Here is a 17,960-nt window from a genome sequence, read left to right as displayed (position 1 = left end):
GTTTTGGAAGATCTTCTGGCTATTTATTTTTTGAATTCTCCGTGGAAAATCTTCTAAAAATTGCCTTGAAAAAGTGTTTGCTTTGCTCGAAAAATGCACCCAATACGGTTCAGTTGTCAAATAGAAGATGGCGGACAGTGCCCTTTGGGACATTTCTCTTGATGTTTTTCACGTCATTTTGCACGGAAGTAAGCAAATTCCCGTAGTTAATTCATCAAAAATTATTAAAGAAGTGGTCAGTGAAGTGATTTGTGGGAAAATTCTGTGAATTTTACCGTTTTTTCTTGTGTTTTTTTTTAGTGTGAAAACTGCCCTCGAAAATTGCCCTGCAGACCGTATTTGTCATCTGTTTTGGGGCTCTTGGTGGCTTTTTTTCAAACATCCTGATACTCTATCTTCTGAGGAAGAAGCCCTAGAAGTTCTAGGTAGCCTCCCAGAGAATCTGTGTACTGTTAGGAAGCCTTCCGGATACAGAAACTAATTCCATTATATGACCAGAAGTGTCATTGACTAGAAAGAAATTCCTTTTTGTCCTTCAAGAATTGTAAAAATTTCATATCCTTTGCACTGTAAGGATTCTAGAATAGTTTCTTTTTCTTTGTAAAGGAAGAAGAGAATAAAAAAGTTACAAGAAAGATTAAAATTTTCCAATTTTCTATCAGTGTTCGTTAACCCATTGTCTTTTGGTCTCGAAAAAACCTGCAAATTTCACAAATTTATCACAATTATCATATTTTTTAACTTTATTAGCTCTCTCTCAACAAAGTTAGGCGAGAAGAATACCTAAAGAATAATCAAAATTCCTAAAAACATTAAAAAATAAATACAACATCAGCCACTTTTTTTAGGGTTGCCAGATTTGAATGCAAAAATGACTTTTTCCTTTAGTAGTGGTTCCTCTGGAGGAGCAAAATAATTTCTTATTGGAAATTGATGAAGCGGAAGAGAAACTGACTGAACTGATTGTCAATATCAAAGTCAATGAATCTGCAAAGAAAGATCTTTTCCATTCAACCGTCATTGAAGATGAACGAATTGACAAACTTCTCGATGGCTTCTCAAAACTCGTAGAGCGTATGGATGGTAGTGAGAATTCCAAGTATTCGAAACTCGAACCAGTGAAAATCCCCACATTCAACGGAGAGCATGCGCAGTGGCGTTCATTCAAAGAGATGTTCATCAATCTGGTGGACAGCAACAAGAAACTGTCAAAGACGCAAAAGCTGTACCATCTCAAGACGAAGTTGACAGGAAAGGCCTTTGACGCCATTGATCATCTCGACATGTGTGATGAAAGCTACGACATAGCGTGGGAAACCATCACAAACCGATTTGAGTGCAAGAAAAAGGTCATAAACGGTCACATCGAACGCATCAAGAGCCTACCTACTCTGAAGAATCCTATCGTCGATGATCTCAGGAATATCTACGATGTCTCCACGACGACTATCAACGCAATGGACGCTTTGAAGGTCAACACTCGAGATCCGTGGATCATCTACGAAGTCCTGAGCAAACTCGATCACGAGACACAGACGCTATGGTCGCAGGAGCAGTCAGACGTGCCAACATGGGACGAGTTTAAGGTATTTCTAAATAAACGTTGTAAAGCTTTAGATTTATGTCCATCCACGTACACTAGTAATGTAAACAGTTCAGGTTCAAAAGTTCAAATTCAGAAACAAAAAATTGTAAAGTCCCTCACGATCTCTAAAGAAAATTCAAGTCAAAAGCATGAGTCATGTAGCGTTTGCAAGAAATCCGCACATAAGTTGTGGAAATGCGGTAAATTCAAGTCATTTCCTGCAGCCAAAAGGCTCGAAACTGTTAACAATTTAAATCTTTGCATGAATTGTATATCAGAAAGTAGATCCCAGCATGCTGTAGACAAATGCCCTTATCCTCCTTGCAAGCATTGCAATAAGTCTCATAATTATTGGGTTCACGATGCTCTCTCCAACCCCCCGTCAAAGGTTACTCAAGACAATCCTCAATCAGTTTCCGAGGATCAGAAGAAGCCAGCCGTGCTGAGTAGCTTTCTTCTGTCAAACAAGAGTGCCAATGGTGAGATTCATCGCTCTATTTTGAAGACAGCATGTGTAAGAATTCTGGATTCCCAACAAAATGTCCATGTGTGTCGCGCCCTTTTGGATTTTGGATCCGAAATTTCTGTGATGACAACCGAATTGTGCCAGAGATTGAGATTGAAGTTGCAAAAGTCCCCTTACACTCAAGTTGAAGGATTTCAAGGACAAGTAAGCAGCCTCAAGCATCAAGTGAATGCAATCCTCATCCCTCAGGTAGGAACGCAAATTTCTTTGCAATGTCAGGTTTCACAAAAGATTTCCACCAATTTGCCTACATCTCAGATAAACCCTCGGGATGTAAGGGTTCCCACGGGATTCGTGCTCGCTGACTCAGAGTGGCATGTGTCTAGGCCAATTGACCTACTCATCGGAGCAGCACACGAAGACGAAATTATGCTGGACGAAGTTTACAAAATGGGCCCAGGAATTCCATCACTCAGAAATACCGTCTTCGGTTGGGTAGTTTGCGGAAAATGGCAGCCTAATGGCGCACAATCAGCAGACACTCCCCCCGTTTGCCACACAATATCCCTGAAAACCATCGATGAGACCCTCAGGAAATTCTGGGAACTCGAAGAACTCTCAGAAGAATGTCCACAAACGGTCGAGTATAGGGAAGTGGAAGAATTATATTCAAGTACGACAAAAAGATCGGAAAACGGTCAGTACAATGTTCGTCTACCTTTGAAGGGAAACTTCGGTGAACTCGGATCTAACCGAAAGCGAGCTTCAAGGCAACTGAACTTCCTAGAGAGAAGGCTCTCACATAATCCTCAACTATACAAGGAGTACTCTAATATCTTTGAAGAGTATCTGAGTTTGGGAATCATAGAGAGAGTGCCTCTGATCGAGCTTCAAGCTAAGTCATATCACATGACACATCACTGTGTTGTTCGAGAAAACGCGTCATCTACCAAAGTCAGGATCGTTTTCAACTGCGGATCTGTTTCTGAGACCGGCATAAGTCTCAACGATGTTATCAAAGTGGGGCCTGTCGTTCAACCGGAGTTGATAGAGATCTTGTGGAGATTTAGACGATTCCCGATTGCACTATCCTGTGACATTGTCAAAATGTATTTGCAGGTACAACTCAATGAGGATCACAGAGATTTGCAACGTTTTCTTTGGCGAACATCACCAAGTGAACCAATCATGGACTACAGGTTCAAGACCTTGTGTTTTGGCAATGCTGCGTCACCCTATCTTGCCACAAAGACGTTGATCAAACTTGCAGAAGATGAAGGAGAAAAGTACCCACGAGCAGCAGAAGTTCTTCGGAACAATTTTTACGTGGATGACTGTCTATTGTCAGTGGAGACCACAAAGGAAGCGATCGAGGTGCAGAAAGATCTCATTAGTCTTCTCGGCAAAGCTCAAATGAAGCTATCCAAGTGGCAATCCAACTCTCCGACAGTACTTCAAACGTTGCAAGAAGGCAACACAGAGGCAAAGGAAGTCGCAATCTCTGATGGCTGCGTGAAAGCGCTAGGATTGATGTGGAATCCGTCAAACGACACCTTTTCATTTCAAGTCGATACAATGGTCGAGAATTTAGTTCCAACCAAGAGAAATATCCTGAGAGTGGTGGCAAGGATTTATGATCCGCTAGGACTACTAGCCCCCATCACAATCAACGCGAAATTAATCTTGCAGAATCTTTGGAAGAATGAGATTGACTGGGATACCGAGGTTGAGGGAGATATTTTGCGAGAGTGGAAAAAATTTATTGCCTCACTACAACACATTCCGTCTATGAGAATATCTCGATGGACATCGAAGAACGAAAATGTTTGTGAAGAGCAGCTCCACATGTTCTCGGATGCCTCCAACCTAGCCTACGGAGCCGCAGTGTACCATGTCACCAAGGATGTCTCAGGACGAATTTCAAGTCAGATGTTGACGGCGAAGTCGAAAGTTGCGCCAATCAAAACTAAGACAATCCCGAAGCTAGAACTTTGTGCAGCAACACTTGGGGCCAAACTGTTAGCAAAGGTCGCAAAAAGTCTGAAAATCAGCAAGGTTTATTGTTGGGTAGACGCCAAGGTAGTTCTTGCGCAAATTGCATCCGCTTCAAACAAACAAGACGTTTTTACCAAAAATAGAGTGACAACGATCAGAGAGTTGACAGCTGTTGAATGTTGGAGACACGTTCCCACAAAAGAAAACCCGGCAGACCTCATTTCAAGAGGAACCACAGCCATGGAGTTGGATAACTCATCATTGTATTGGGAAGGCCCACATTGGTTAAAGGAGAGTGATTTAGCTTGGGAAAGCAAGGAAAGTGTTCCACCAGCAGTCGAGGAATCACAAGACATTTCAGTCGCTACACTCACTGTCAACAAATCAGAAGCATTCATGAGCAGCTTCAGACGATTCACTTCACGTAGAGGAGTTTGCAAAGAAGTGTTCTCAGATAACGGAAGGAATTTCCTAGGAGCATCACGTGAACTTCAACGTCTGTTAGCAGAAGAAGCTCAAACCATTCAAGACCAAACAATCAACCAGAACATTACCTGGCACTTTCAACCGGCTCGTTCTCCGCACTTCAACGGATTAGTCGAAGCAGCAGTGAAGTCAGCAAAGACTCATCTCAAGAAAGTTATTGGCGAGCAACGACTAAATTATGAGGAATTTTATACAATTCTCACACAGGTCGAAGCCGTGTTGAATAGTAGGCCGATCACCATTCTGTCGGACGATCCCAGAGATCCACAACCATTGACTCCGGGTCATTTTTTGCTTTTGGCACCACCGACTCAGCTGCCTGATGAAAATCTTGCATCCGTGAGGATGAACCACTTGACAAGATGGCAATTGTGTCAGCGGATTGTACAAGATTTTGTGAGAAAGTGGAGGCTATCCTACTTGCACACACTTCAAGAGCGCTCAAAATGGCACACGGAGAAAGTGAACCTGAAGGTGGACGACATTGTAATTCTGCACGATGCTTCCATAGGAAACACCAAATGGACGACAGGAAGAGTTGTTGGAGTTCACACTGGACGAGACGGGAAGGTGAGAGTTATTGACATAAAAACCCCGACAGGAACCTATACCAGGTCAGTGACTAAAGTTGCCAAATTTCCAACATGTGAGAGTCACAATCTCCCCCGGGAGCATGTATAGAATTTCCATTCTATAAGACCGCTTAACAATAAGAGACAAAAGACGGTTGGATTTTGAACATGCATGGAGGGAGAGAGAAAGAGGAAAAAGTGGTGAATAGTATCAGCTGGAAAAAAAGTAGGGGAATGAGCGGGAACTTGTCAGGGTATTACGTAAGACTTGATTTTTGTAAAGAGACGTGAGGAGAAAAGTTATTAGTTTATTTGTGTAATTATTGTCAAAAATATTAACTTTAAAATACAGAAAAACGACAGTGACGTAGAGTTAAACTGTGTTCAGTCTAATAGTGGAGAAGTTGGTGTAAATAAATAATTGGTGAAGGTGATAATTGTGTTTTTCTGCTGTGGTGCACTTGGTGAAGGGCATTTGGCAGTCATCGAGGAAAATTCTTCTGGAAAAGCCAGCCGCCTACGTTCCGGATCACTTGAATACATTTAATAAAGGAATATATATTTCCAGGTAAACTGGGCAGGAAGAAGAGGGTATTAAATATCACAGAATCCTATCACAGAGAAATTATTGTTTACCACAGGTACGTGAATATCACAAACGGTAGAAGGAAGCCCAAGAAACACACAGTCCCTGACAGATTTATAACAAAACAATATATTTATAGGTAATTCTCCACACTGATATTTTTCCGAAAGAAAATCCATAATATCACACCACAAAAAATAACTGTAGTGTAAGGTCTGAAAATGTAGAAGTCAATGTGAGAGAGTGCTCCGAGAGAGAGAAAGAGATCCTCTTGGAGGGGGTTTGAGAGCGCGGCTATAAAAGAGCGAAGGATGCTGCCATCTTCCTCTTTGCCGCCCAGCCCTCAACAGATTAGTTCGTCAAGTCAAGCCAAGTGTCGCAATAAAAGCTTTTTCCTCAAGTCACAGTGTTTACTTCCGGTTTTCTAATAACGCGTGTCCACTCGAAATACGTCAATAACAATAAATATTGACGACACTGCAAACAACGCACTTATAATCAGGGTTGGGCGAATTTTTTACATTTTACATTTTACATCATTTTTTACATAGTAAAAAAAAACTTGTAATATGTGCTACATTTTTAACATGTAAAGTTAAAATGTAAAAAATCTAAAATTGATTTATATGCATCAAATTTCAAATGTAAGTTTTTGTTTTTCACTCAATCAAAGATTTCTTTGTAATCTGTAAAATATTTTGCGACTTTTTGCCGTAAAACTTGTCGTCGAAAATGCATGGTGAAATTTACTGGCAACCCCAGTTCAAATTTTCCTTTGCCCGGTTGAACAAATATAAACCATATAAATGACACATAATTTTTTTAGTCTACGTTCAGGGAGTTTTCCAATTGCTCTGTGTTTTCCGTTAATCATTAATATTGTAAAAATCATTCAAATTAAGATTTATTTCTTAATTCTTTACAATTTTTTTGACTTGTTATATACCTTGTCTAAGACATCACATCCCAGAAAATAATGTTTTCATGAAGAGAATCAGTCTCTTCTTGCTAACACTGGTTCTATATTAATGATAATGTTTTCAATTTTTTTTTTTTAATTTTTCACTACAATTACCAGGGAAAATCGGGTACTCTTTCTTAGACATTGATCTGAGGTCAATTTTTACATGTTCTAGAAACGATCGTCCTTTGTTATTAAACTGTATCTAACGTATTAAACAAAAAATCATCCAAAGGTTACGATATTGTATACGAAAAAATTGACAAGGCATTTCGCAGTTTTTGGCAGTGCAGATCAATTATAGGAAAAACCTGGGGTCTATCACCAAGAATGGTATATTTTATATATACCGTGATGATCAGGCCTATTGTGACGTATGGAGCTGTAATTTGGTGGCCTAGGGCAAATTTGCAATGCGTCAAGGATACTCTAACCAGATTTCAGAAACATATTTGCATCGCAATCACGGGTGCTATAAGATCGACTCCAACAGCTGCTTTAGAGATACTATTAGGTTTACCGCCTCTTCCACTTTTCATTGAAATGGAAGCTGCAAAGGGGGCTTTAAGATTACGCGATTTGGATTTGTGGACACTGAAAGGCAGTGTTGTAGGGCACTGTTTGGCCTTGAAAGAGATATCTAACAAATATCCTTTCTTAGAAATGCCTAGTGACTCTACATCACCAGAGTGTTTCGCTGAGATCCCAAACTGTACTTTACTTTTAAATACAGAAAATTCCTTTCTCTTTAATGCACTGTCTTCAGTAGCAGGTGAAGATGACATTAAAATCTTCACAGACGGGTCAGTGCAAGGGGAGAGAGCTGGAGGAGGTTTATTTCGATTAGATACAGGTGATGAATTTTATTTTTCTATGGGAAGGTTCACAACAGTTTTCTTGGCAGAAGTCGGAGCTATTCTGATTGCAACGAATATGTTAATGAACGAAATCCCACAGGAAAAAATATTTATTTTATCTCTGATAGCAAAAAGGCACTTTCTTCGCCATATCAGGGTATTATAACATATAAAATTGTTAAGGAGATCAGGACTAATCTTTGTAGATTAGCAGAGAATAATAATATTATTCTTCTGTGGTGTCCTGGCCATAACGATATTATAGGAAATGAAATAGCAGATAAACTCGCGAAGATTGGTGTATATCAGGACTGTATAGGCCCTGAACCAGTCTTGGGAGTTGAGAAAGAATTAAGGAAAGATTACTTCCAATATATTACAGGAATAGAGCATACAGCACTTTGGAATAACGTAAAAGGCTGTAGTTTCGCGAAATCCGTAATAGATGGATTAGATTTAAATAGATCTCAACTCTTGTTAAATCTTAACAGGGGGAACTTGAGGGTTATTATAGGAATTTACACAGGACACTGGCTAAATTCACATCCTGCAAAGTTGGGTGTAGACATTACCTCAGCTTGCAGGGGTTGTGGAGAGAGTCTGGAAACAGTAGAACACATTTTATGTTATTGTTCCAAATTCTCAAGCCAGAGAATTCAGATCTTTAAGAAAGAAGTGCTGACACTGGGGGATATCAAAAGAGCGGCAGCTCAGGATATTCTGCAGTTCAGCCACGTTTTAAAAGAATTGGAGTAAGGTTTGTTGGGTAGACATAAGGGGCTCAAATAGAGCCTAGGTGTCTGCAGCCCACAGATCGTACCATGCTCCCTATGCAATCTATCTATCTACGATATTGTATCGATTTTAATAAAATCTGCACAAAATCTGAGTAAAACGATCAAAATTGCGAAACGTTTCGTTCGGAACCTGTGAGGATTTTACATTCAATTTTAACCGTCTTATGCTAAAGCTGTGCGCTTTTTATTTGTAATTTATTCTTCTCGTGTTGAAGCTATGAGTGCACTACATACAAGCGAATTATTTTAAGCGTAAGTTACGCGCAATTTAAACACAATATTAACCAATTTATGCTGAAGCAGTGCCGGTTATTGTTATATCAAAATCTCATAAAAATAGTCTATATAATTACTATAAAAAATAATAAAGTTTTTTTATTTTAAAAATTGATTGATCAAGTCATGTCATTTGCCAATTACGAATAGTGAAAAAATCATATTTTTATGTCTCATTGCTTTACATGTTTAGTTTACTATTAATATAAAATTTTATTCTATTTTTCTTTAACGGTCAAAAAGCTTAACATTTTAAGGATTTAATATAGACAACATTCTGAAATATCTATCTGTGAAAAAAGGACGAAGTTCTTTTAATACTAAACCTACCAAGACCCAGTCAAATTGACCGGTTTAAAATAAACACATACTTTAAATGGTGCAATGCCCCTATCAAACTTTATGAATTTCCTGAAATATGTATGTAACTTATTTTTCTGCATTCAAATTTTAATTTATTGCTCTTTTACAAAACAAATTTGTTGAGAATCCTACATTATCGCAGTTTGTCACTTGACCCAAAAACGACCAAAAACAGTCGGTAGGTTTAGTGTTAATTAGAAAAAATTAACATTTTTTACTACAGGCAGTATGTTTTATGTGTACAAAATCGTTCAATTACTTCATATCTATCGGTTTTCAAAATGAAATTTGTTTCATGGTTTTCCAAAAAAATATTTCCTTGAAATTTATCATAAGAAATATCAATTTTGGTATTGCTAACAGGAAATGTTTAAAATATACAAAAATGCGTAATTTTCCTTTTTTACATTTTACACATTTTTTACATTTTACATATTTTTTAAATTTTTACATATTTTTTACTATGTAAAAGCACAACCCTGCATATAATAAACAATAAAAGTGGAAAATTAATAAGCTAGTAATGAATTAAATAAACAATGTTCTTATAATTATGATATGGAGTGTTAAAGTCTCACGTAAACGGTGGTGTTCACTGCAAGAATTTCTGTGGGTGCATGTTATTTGTTTTATTGTGAAATTACTTAGTTGAGAAATTTAGGAAATTTCTTTTGATAAACAAAGAAAGAGGAAATCAAACTGAAAATTTTGAACAAGCACGTTGAAATTTTCATAAAATTGCATAAATCATAAAATTGCATATTAATTTTATGTCCATATGAAAACTCTTTAAAGTGGCTTTTTGTTCAATATAATATTAGAAAATTATGGACTGATTATTAAGAATCTCAATTATTTTCGCAAAAATTGAATTATACCTGAGATCGCTGTTTTTATGGAAAGCATGTAGAGCGGGCACGGCATTTTCCTTAAGGGTTTTTTTTATTTAAGTTTCCCTTGGGACACTTCACTCATCCAGTCAGTAATATAGCAGTCTTTTGAAAAATGCACAGAACAAACTTTGGCTGATTTAACATTAAAAACTGTCTTTTGATCACAAAACGTAACCCATTGGTCGCAAATATTTTTATCCTTTGGAAATCTGTGCAAGGTAATATTTATTTCACTTTGCAAATGTGATTTGCAAGATGATACCCTGCAATTTTTTTTGCTCATTTTCACGATCACGATAATATATTCTCACTCTTTGAAGCTAAAAGTTAAACTGATTATCGATGTGAAATAATTTAAGCAAACTTGTATTTGGAAACGGTAAATAATTGAACAATTGAATAAATCCTATATTACCAAAGAATTGCATTATAAAAAAAATATCAGTTTGTAATAGGAATCAACCGTTACCTACTCCAAAGAGACCACGAGAAACTTGAAAATTTTATCAATATTCGCAAAATCTTTAATTAAATCGTATAGATTTTTTAATTATAAGTGTTTTAATCTAAAATTGATATTACTTTTTACTGATATTTAAAATTATCTATATACCAAAAGGTCCCCTCTTATAATAAGAGATATTTGATCGAGACGAAGGAGATAGACATACAGTGACTGATAAAATAATACTTTTTTTCTCTTTTTCAATTAGGGGTTCATCTATAAGATGATTGCTCCATAAAATAATACTATCAATCAAAAAGAAGTAATTTTTTATAAAAGAAATTACTTAATTTTTTGTTCAAATTGAAATAGTATATCTATCAAAAATGTGTATACGAAATAGTCAAATAACCACCAGAAAAAAACAAAAAGTTTACTCAGAATTATTTCAATTCTTTGTAATATTATATACAGTTTTAAATTTAGAGTGCATTAAAAAAAATTATTCATTAACCCTGTCCTGACCGAAACAAGCTAATTTCACATTTTTTGATAAAAAATATCATAGCTCAGAAATAAATCAAGTTTCTGATGAGGATATTATACTATCCTCAAGTTTCTTAGGATATTATACTAACCTAAGATTTGAACATTCGGACATATTGCAATAATCTTCAAAAAAATTTATTGATTCTAAAGAGTAAGAAAAATTCTTTTTTCTTCGAATATCCGTATTTTCCTTTGGGTACTTTTAGAGTTCCAAAAGACGTAAAAGAGTTAAAGCACTTAAGAACTGGACAGAATTTTAAGCGAAATTGGAATAAACATATTTTAATTTAAAAATCATTTTATTAAATTCATTTAGTCTGAGAAATTCGATTAATTTTTTGAAGTTAGCGAAAATTATCTACGGGATTTTTTCTCGAAAATGAAAAAAAAAACAAAGAATCTATCTAGTCCTTTACTAATGTTAAAATACTAAATTCTTGTATTGAGTGAAACGATTTTTTTGTAATTAAAAATATGCCAATTTTGTTATTTTACTGAACAGAAGTCGAAATATAATAATGAAATACCTTAAAAAATTAATGAAAAGTCATCAAAATAACTACTTAGCTGTCTTACCATATTCTTGTAAAGTGAAATGAAATAAATTCTCTCCTTTATCTTGTCCTCGAATCCTTGTGCTGCACTGTACAACGTTATAACTTCATCTCTAAGTTGATCCTGCATATCACGTCATATTATGTACACTGGTAAAAATGAAAGGTTCATTTTGATCCTTTCGCGATCCTTTTGGGGGATCAAATATGATCCATCTTTTCAAAAGGTTCATTTCGAACCTTCGTTAAAAAATCACTTTGATCCTTCCTGAAAGTATCAAATTTTAATGCTTTGAAAGGTTCATTTTGAGGAACTTTTTAATGGATCATCGGATGAACCTTTGAAATGGTTCTCTGTGAACCTTTGAAATGGTTCACTGTGAACCTTTCAATATATCCGTTTTGAATTTTACTCGTCCCATACAATCGATCAATAAACAGTAAAAACAAATTAAAGCCTTTTTAAATTCTACTTTATTACAAAGACAATTTAATTTTATTTTCATACATTGCTCAGTCGAATTAATCTTTTAACCCTTTAAGGTCGATTGAAACACCGGTGTCCTATAAAGAAAATAATGTTTCCTAACTATCTAGTTATTTTTACTTATGTTTGTACATAATTGTAAAGTAAAAGGTTGAAAGAATCTAGAATATTTTTTTCAAGTCTCTAGCTACTTGCTTTGTAGTAAATATTTAAGCTAAAAAATGACGATTTGTAAATTCTCATATTGAAAATTGATTTTAATTATTTTTCATACTTTCAATTATTTGTAAGTAAAACCATTTTAGGAATAAAAACTACAATACTCAAACGTAATATTTTTCATTAGAGCGACAATTAATCGATCATTGGTATCGTCAGAAAAATTACTTAAATTTTTTGACAATTTTTGTCCTTATCGTTAATAAATGTGAAAAATACACCAAATAAGACTCTGTTGGACTTTCCAAGGTTAGAGGTAAGACGTTTACCGGTTTCATTTTTATTGACGATTTTCGTCAATAAAAATGAAAACTTTGGGTGACTTAATCGAACTTAGAGGGTTAAGATTTTTAGTTACATTATTGCATTATCAATTGATTTTTTCAGTTTAGATTACAACGGGCTGCTACAAATTTTAAAGAAACTGGTATCTTTTGGAGAGAAATTCCATAAATATAATGCTAAATTAACTTATAAAAATTGGAGTGGCAGTTTTTAAAATAAATGTTGAGAGCGAAATGAACTTTAAAAATGAAATCAAATGCACCAATAAAATGTATAGCTTTGATCTTCAAGATGAGGTCGTCCAACTTCAAGTAGAAATTTGAAATGGCCTTTTTGTTGGAACCATCCGCGAAGAATTGTATTCCTTCACCTTTTTTATTAATATCGTCCATTGTTTCCGAAGGTGGAGTGCCCAGTGGAAAGAATATTATAAAAGACGACAAGGAGTCCTTAACAGTTGCTTTTTGCTTGTTCGCATCAGTGTTCACAGGTGGGAAAAACGAAAGGACTTTCAAAAATCCCTGGACCGATGTCGTCCACTCTAAAAAAATATATACATAAGAAAAATAACGACTTCATTTATAAATATCTTTACCATCAATGATTTCGCTGTTCCTTTTCTGTCTGGCATCGGGTAAGAAAGGGTATTCCTAGTCAATTTTCTGAAGAAGTGACGTCAGTTTAACACGAACATTTTTTGAACCATATTGTGACTCAAAATCAGAGTAGCTGAAATTAGTTATATAAAATGAAAATAAGTACTACAAAAAAACAAAATTATCATTAGCAGCTCTGGCATTAATTTTAACACCTCCCTAATAGTCGACCAAAATTGTCTGGTAGTGACGCTTCCTGTGATGCTGGAATATAAATTGGGATCATTTGTATGTAAAGGTATTGACAACGATGATTTCCCAATTTTTTTTGTGAAATTATTGATATATTTTCTTTTGACGATATCATTTTACTTTGGTGTTAAATATTGGTCAACTACGTTTTTTGATAGAGAACTCTACGCGTACAAAATAGAAGACAAGAATGTATTAGGTCTCCTAAATATCAATGAAATAATGCCCTTTTCATTTGATAAATATTCCAAACCAAGAGGAAATTTTATCATAACTAAATTTAGAATTTTTAAATTGTAAACAGTACTGTAATTCGAATTATTTTACGAGGTCTGAAAAATGTACTTTTCTTTGAATAAATAGGCAAATACAGAAGAGAAATCCGGTGTTAATTTGTATCAACTTATGGTATCTGATTCTTTATTTAGAAAGAACTGAAGATTTCCATTTAAGTTAGCGTTCACAGCTAAATATTAAGGGCAGAATCACATTGACAGTAAAATGCTCACCTTCACCGGCAAAGCCTCACCGTATTTCGTCAATTTACGCATATTCATTGCAATTCATACGTAAATTCTGAATTACCGTATTACCTTATCTCATACTCGGTGGCACTAAGTGAGAATAATATAAGAAAATTGAAAGAATAAAACGAAAATGCGATAAACAGTGATCAAAAGAACTGTACGAAAACCTGTAGCAAAAAAGCCCTACAGTTTTTCTGCTCACCGTTTTTTGGTATTTTCGTTTTATTTTATTTTTTTTTCTGATATTATTTTCACCTAGTGCCACCGATTATGTGATAACGTAATACGGTAATTGAAAATTTGCGTAAGAATTTCAATAAAACTTTGTAAATTAACGAAATACGGTGAGCATTTACTGTCAATGTGATTCTGCCCTAAAATCGAAAAAACAAATAAAAATCTTACCCTGAGATTCTTCTGTTGAAGACTGATGGGATGGTGAGAATTAGGTGGTTTGATGGGAGAATTCAGTGAAGATACAAATCAGAGTTTTCTGGGTTTTCCAGTATTTCCCACTCCACAGTGACGGACAGGATACTGTCCACCGTGTCCACCTTGTCTCCAAAACGTCCAACAATCACTTTTCTTCACACTGACTCCGTAAGAACAATCACAGACTTTCAGAGATATCCGGAAGAATCTAAAAAAGAAAGAAAAATAGGGCAAAAAAGCCCCCATAAATATTTTGCTTGGCGTCCGGCTGATATAAAACATTTTTTGGGAATTTTTATTTTGCACTTGTGATTATTTCATCGCTTTTATCAACCAATATCGAATATTTCGTATCAAACTACGATATCTTCGAGATAGATTGGTAAAAACGATGATTTTTCCAAGAATAAACCATTTCAATTTTTTCACAACACCATGACGGCCATGATGGCCATGACGCCATTTCATTTTGGAAATTGCACAATCGACACATTGCACTCCACTGCGTATTCTTTGACATATTTTCACTAAAATTCAACGCACATATGCACTAGAACAATGTCACTTACCTTTAGATGAATATTTTAAGAAAGATAAAAGTCAAAAAACGCACTGATTTGGGAACACGACTTGACACGTCACGAATCGCGATGTCACTTTTCCTCTCTCGCTCGCGTCACACTCGGCACTGGCCGGGTTGAAAGGTGGCGTGATCTTTTTTGACAGCGTCGATTGTGCGCATGCGCACTGGCAAAATTTAGTGATCCTTTCAAAAGGTTCGCTTCGTTCGCTTTGATATTTTTTTGCAAATATATTATGTAAATAATTTAAAATATACATTTTTTCAATTTGAAACATTATTTTATCATCGGAGTAAATACTTTACACGCATTTTTGACTATTTATCTTCTTTAATTTTGTTAATTATTCTTGAGGAACAGGGATCTTTTTAAAATGATCGATTTGATGAACCTTTTAATGGGTCACTTTGTTTGATCCTTTATTTGAATCACTTTAGTGATTCTTTAAAGAAAGATCATTTTCATACTAGCATTTTGATGAAAATGAACCTTTTAGGCCATGATTCTATTGAAAGGATCCCCAGTGAACCTTTCATTTTTACCAGTGTAGAGTTGATTTATCATGACTAATAAAATAAAATAAAATAAGGACAATGATTAAAACAAGTCCTAAAATAAGCAAAATTTCTTTTACCTATGCAACACAAAATCTCTTCCTATCATCTAAGAAAATATTCCCAGGATTTCTGTGAAATAAAAAGAAATAATATTGAATATTTTCTCAAAAACACAATATAATTATTATCCTACTCACAATATCGTGATAGCTGACGCTCCTGATCATTGTTGTCTCGGATCCGGAACGAAATATACTCCCGGAAAGAATGGTGGCAGCTAAATTTGCATCTTTTTTTGTACTACAATCTTGCACATAATATTCATTATTCCAATTTAAGGGTCTCCTTGAGGACTCCATAAACTTGATTTTCCACTTAATTTTGAGGGTGATTATCGCCAGTTTTCTTTGAAATTTCCCAAAATAACGCTGTCTTGACGATGCAGATATTTCTATGGATAAAACATAAAATTACACCACTTGAAAGACAATTGCAGTCCCAATGAACATTAGAAAACTCACTTTCAGTAAATTAATACACATATTACTCAGCATTTCTTAATTATTCACCAAATTAACACTATTTTTCACTCCCACAACATTTGTTACCTTTTGTGCTGTCAATTTGAAAACAACGGACCAGAAAAGCGACCAAATGCCACCATTTTTCTATTTTCGAAGAAGAAGAAGAAGAAGCAATTTTTCGTCATCTTCTCTCCTTACACCATGCCGGAGACCACAAATCAGCTGATCAGACAGCACATCTTCTAATGCCAGCTTCTGCAACTCTCCTTTGACTTGATTTGTGTCAGTAATGCAATCCCCGAATTCACACGTGGCTGCTATGGTTTTCAAGGTAAGAAGGTACTCACTGATTGACTGGCCTTCTTGTTGCTTCTCCTTGAAAAATTGGAATCTCTGCGCTCTTTTGTTGACTTTCTTGGCGTAGTAATTCTCCAAAAGTGCCATAAGCTCATCAAATTTTTTGGTGCTGGGCAGATGTGGTGCGCACAAAGACGTGCACGTGTCGTAGATTTCATCTTCCACGCATGCTAAGAACGTAGGCGCACCTTCTTTGACTCCTCGATGTCATTGATAAGGAAGAATTGTATTACCCGATCCTTGTAATATTTGAAATTTGTCCCAGGTGTGTATTCGGACATGCTTCCAATGAATCCACCAGACCTCGTGTTCGAAGCACTCTGCACATGTGGTGAGGACCCCGAAAACGAGAGTTTTGGTTCGCCCAAAGGCATTTTTACACCACTACTTTTGTTTTTCTGCACTGACTATGCACTGACTAATTTTACTTTTAATCACTCGTCGCCACTAAAGTGCCAATATTCAAAGAAGCAGACTTTAGTGACTTTATAGACTTTATTAACAACTTCTTATGGTGACGATCAGTGTCTAACAGGCACTTCCTCTTTTATTTCGGACTTATATACAAGACTAACCGGAAGTACTATTAGGTTGTTTCTCTCTTATTTGTCATATGGTACTCTGTACTAAATACACTACAGTAGGAAATCAGGACATGACGGTTTGTCCATGCATCTATGGATATGGCGCAAGAATCTCCCATTTCTTTTTGAAGGATCGCCAACAGTCTCTCATAACAACTTTTGTAAATATTATTCAAACAATCGTTTTCTATAATTGATGAATTTGGAAAATCCTTCTCATTTTTTGCCAATCCTGTGTTTCTCAAAAAAATTTGGAAACCTGTTCCTGAGATAAATTCATGTGCTTGGATATCATTGGTAATCCACAATGCTGTTTCCTTTTCTATTGTATTTTTTCTTTTTTTAAACAGCTGATTTGGCGCAGATGTAGAGGAACATGTAGGGCGGCATTCAAAAACTTCATTTATTTTTCTTTGCTTGTCAGGACATACTTTTTGGACTTCTATATAATGTGTCCTTTTCAAATGACGATGTAAATTGGTTAACGATGAGCTCTTTAAGTAACTGAGAAGGTAATTTTATCCTTAACTTAGTACCTTATCTAAAAGTTACATAGTGAACCTAATATATTCAAACCCTATAAGAAATGGATCCAGCCACGGATGACAGACCGGATATTTCCATGAGTGCCCATAGAAATAACCACTGGAGATCCCTTAGCTTTCCACCAGGATTCTTACCCCTGGTGTTCCGCATGGAATAAGGATGGAAATTTCCCTTTATATGGATGGAAAACACCAGGGTTAATGCGGTGGTTTTCCCTTTGAGAAATGCCACTGGTAGATTCCAATGGAATCCGCGCGGAATATCAGTGGAAATTTCCAGCAGCAATATCCAGTGCTAGTCCATGGGATTTCCCAAGGGATTTTTCAGTGATACCCCCGGAAATTTCCACTGGTAATCCTCTGGTTTTCCACCATGGTTATATGAGTGGAATGAGAGTGGAAATTTCCAGGGTGATAAATGGATATCACCATGGGTAGTCCAAGAGTTTTCCCGTAGAAAATTCCTGGTGGAAAATTCCAACTTTCAGATGGAAAATCCCTAAGGAATTCATGTGGAGTACCAGTGGAATATTCCAGTGTAAACATCCAGTGGAGGACCCTAGATCCTCCCATGGTATTTTACACTCATACACATGGTAATTTCCACTGGCAATCCCGTGGTTTCTCAC

At 35.8% G+C, this 17,960-nt stretch overlaps 1 long non-coding RNA gene across 1 annotated transcript; it reads right to left on the bottom strand.

Annotated features, from left to right (window-relative positions):
- Positions 1-11,850: 11,850 nt before the first annotated feature.
- On the bottom strand, positions 11,851-14,311 carry LOC129808836 (uncharacterized). Its single transcript, XR_008752471.1, has 3 exons — positions 14,157-14,311; positions 12,972-13,105; positions 11,851-12,917 (listed from the first exon to the last, which is right to left on the bottom strand). It is a non-coding gene; the product is annotated as an uncharacterized LOC129808836 (long non-coding RNA).
- Positions 14,312-17,960: the final 3,649 nt, after the last annotated feature.

This window comes from Phlebotomus papatasi, unplaced genomic scaffold (assembly GCF_024763615.1).
Source record: "Phlebotomus papatasi isolate M1 unplaced genomic scaffold, Ppap_2.1 HiC_scaffold_105, whole genome shotgun sequence".
In the NCBI taxonomy this organism is placed as follows: Eukaryota; Metazoa; Arthropoda; class Insecta; order Diptera; family Psychodidae; genus Phlebotomus; species Phlebotomus papatasi.
Note: the sequence above shows the minus strand (reverse complement) of the source record. Positions and strands in the feature narration are given on the sequence as shown.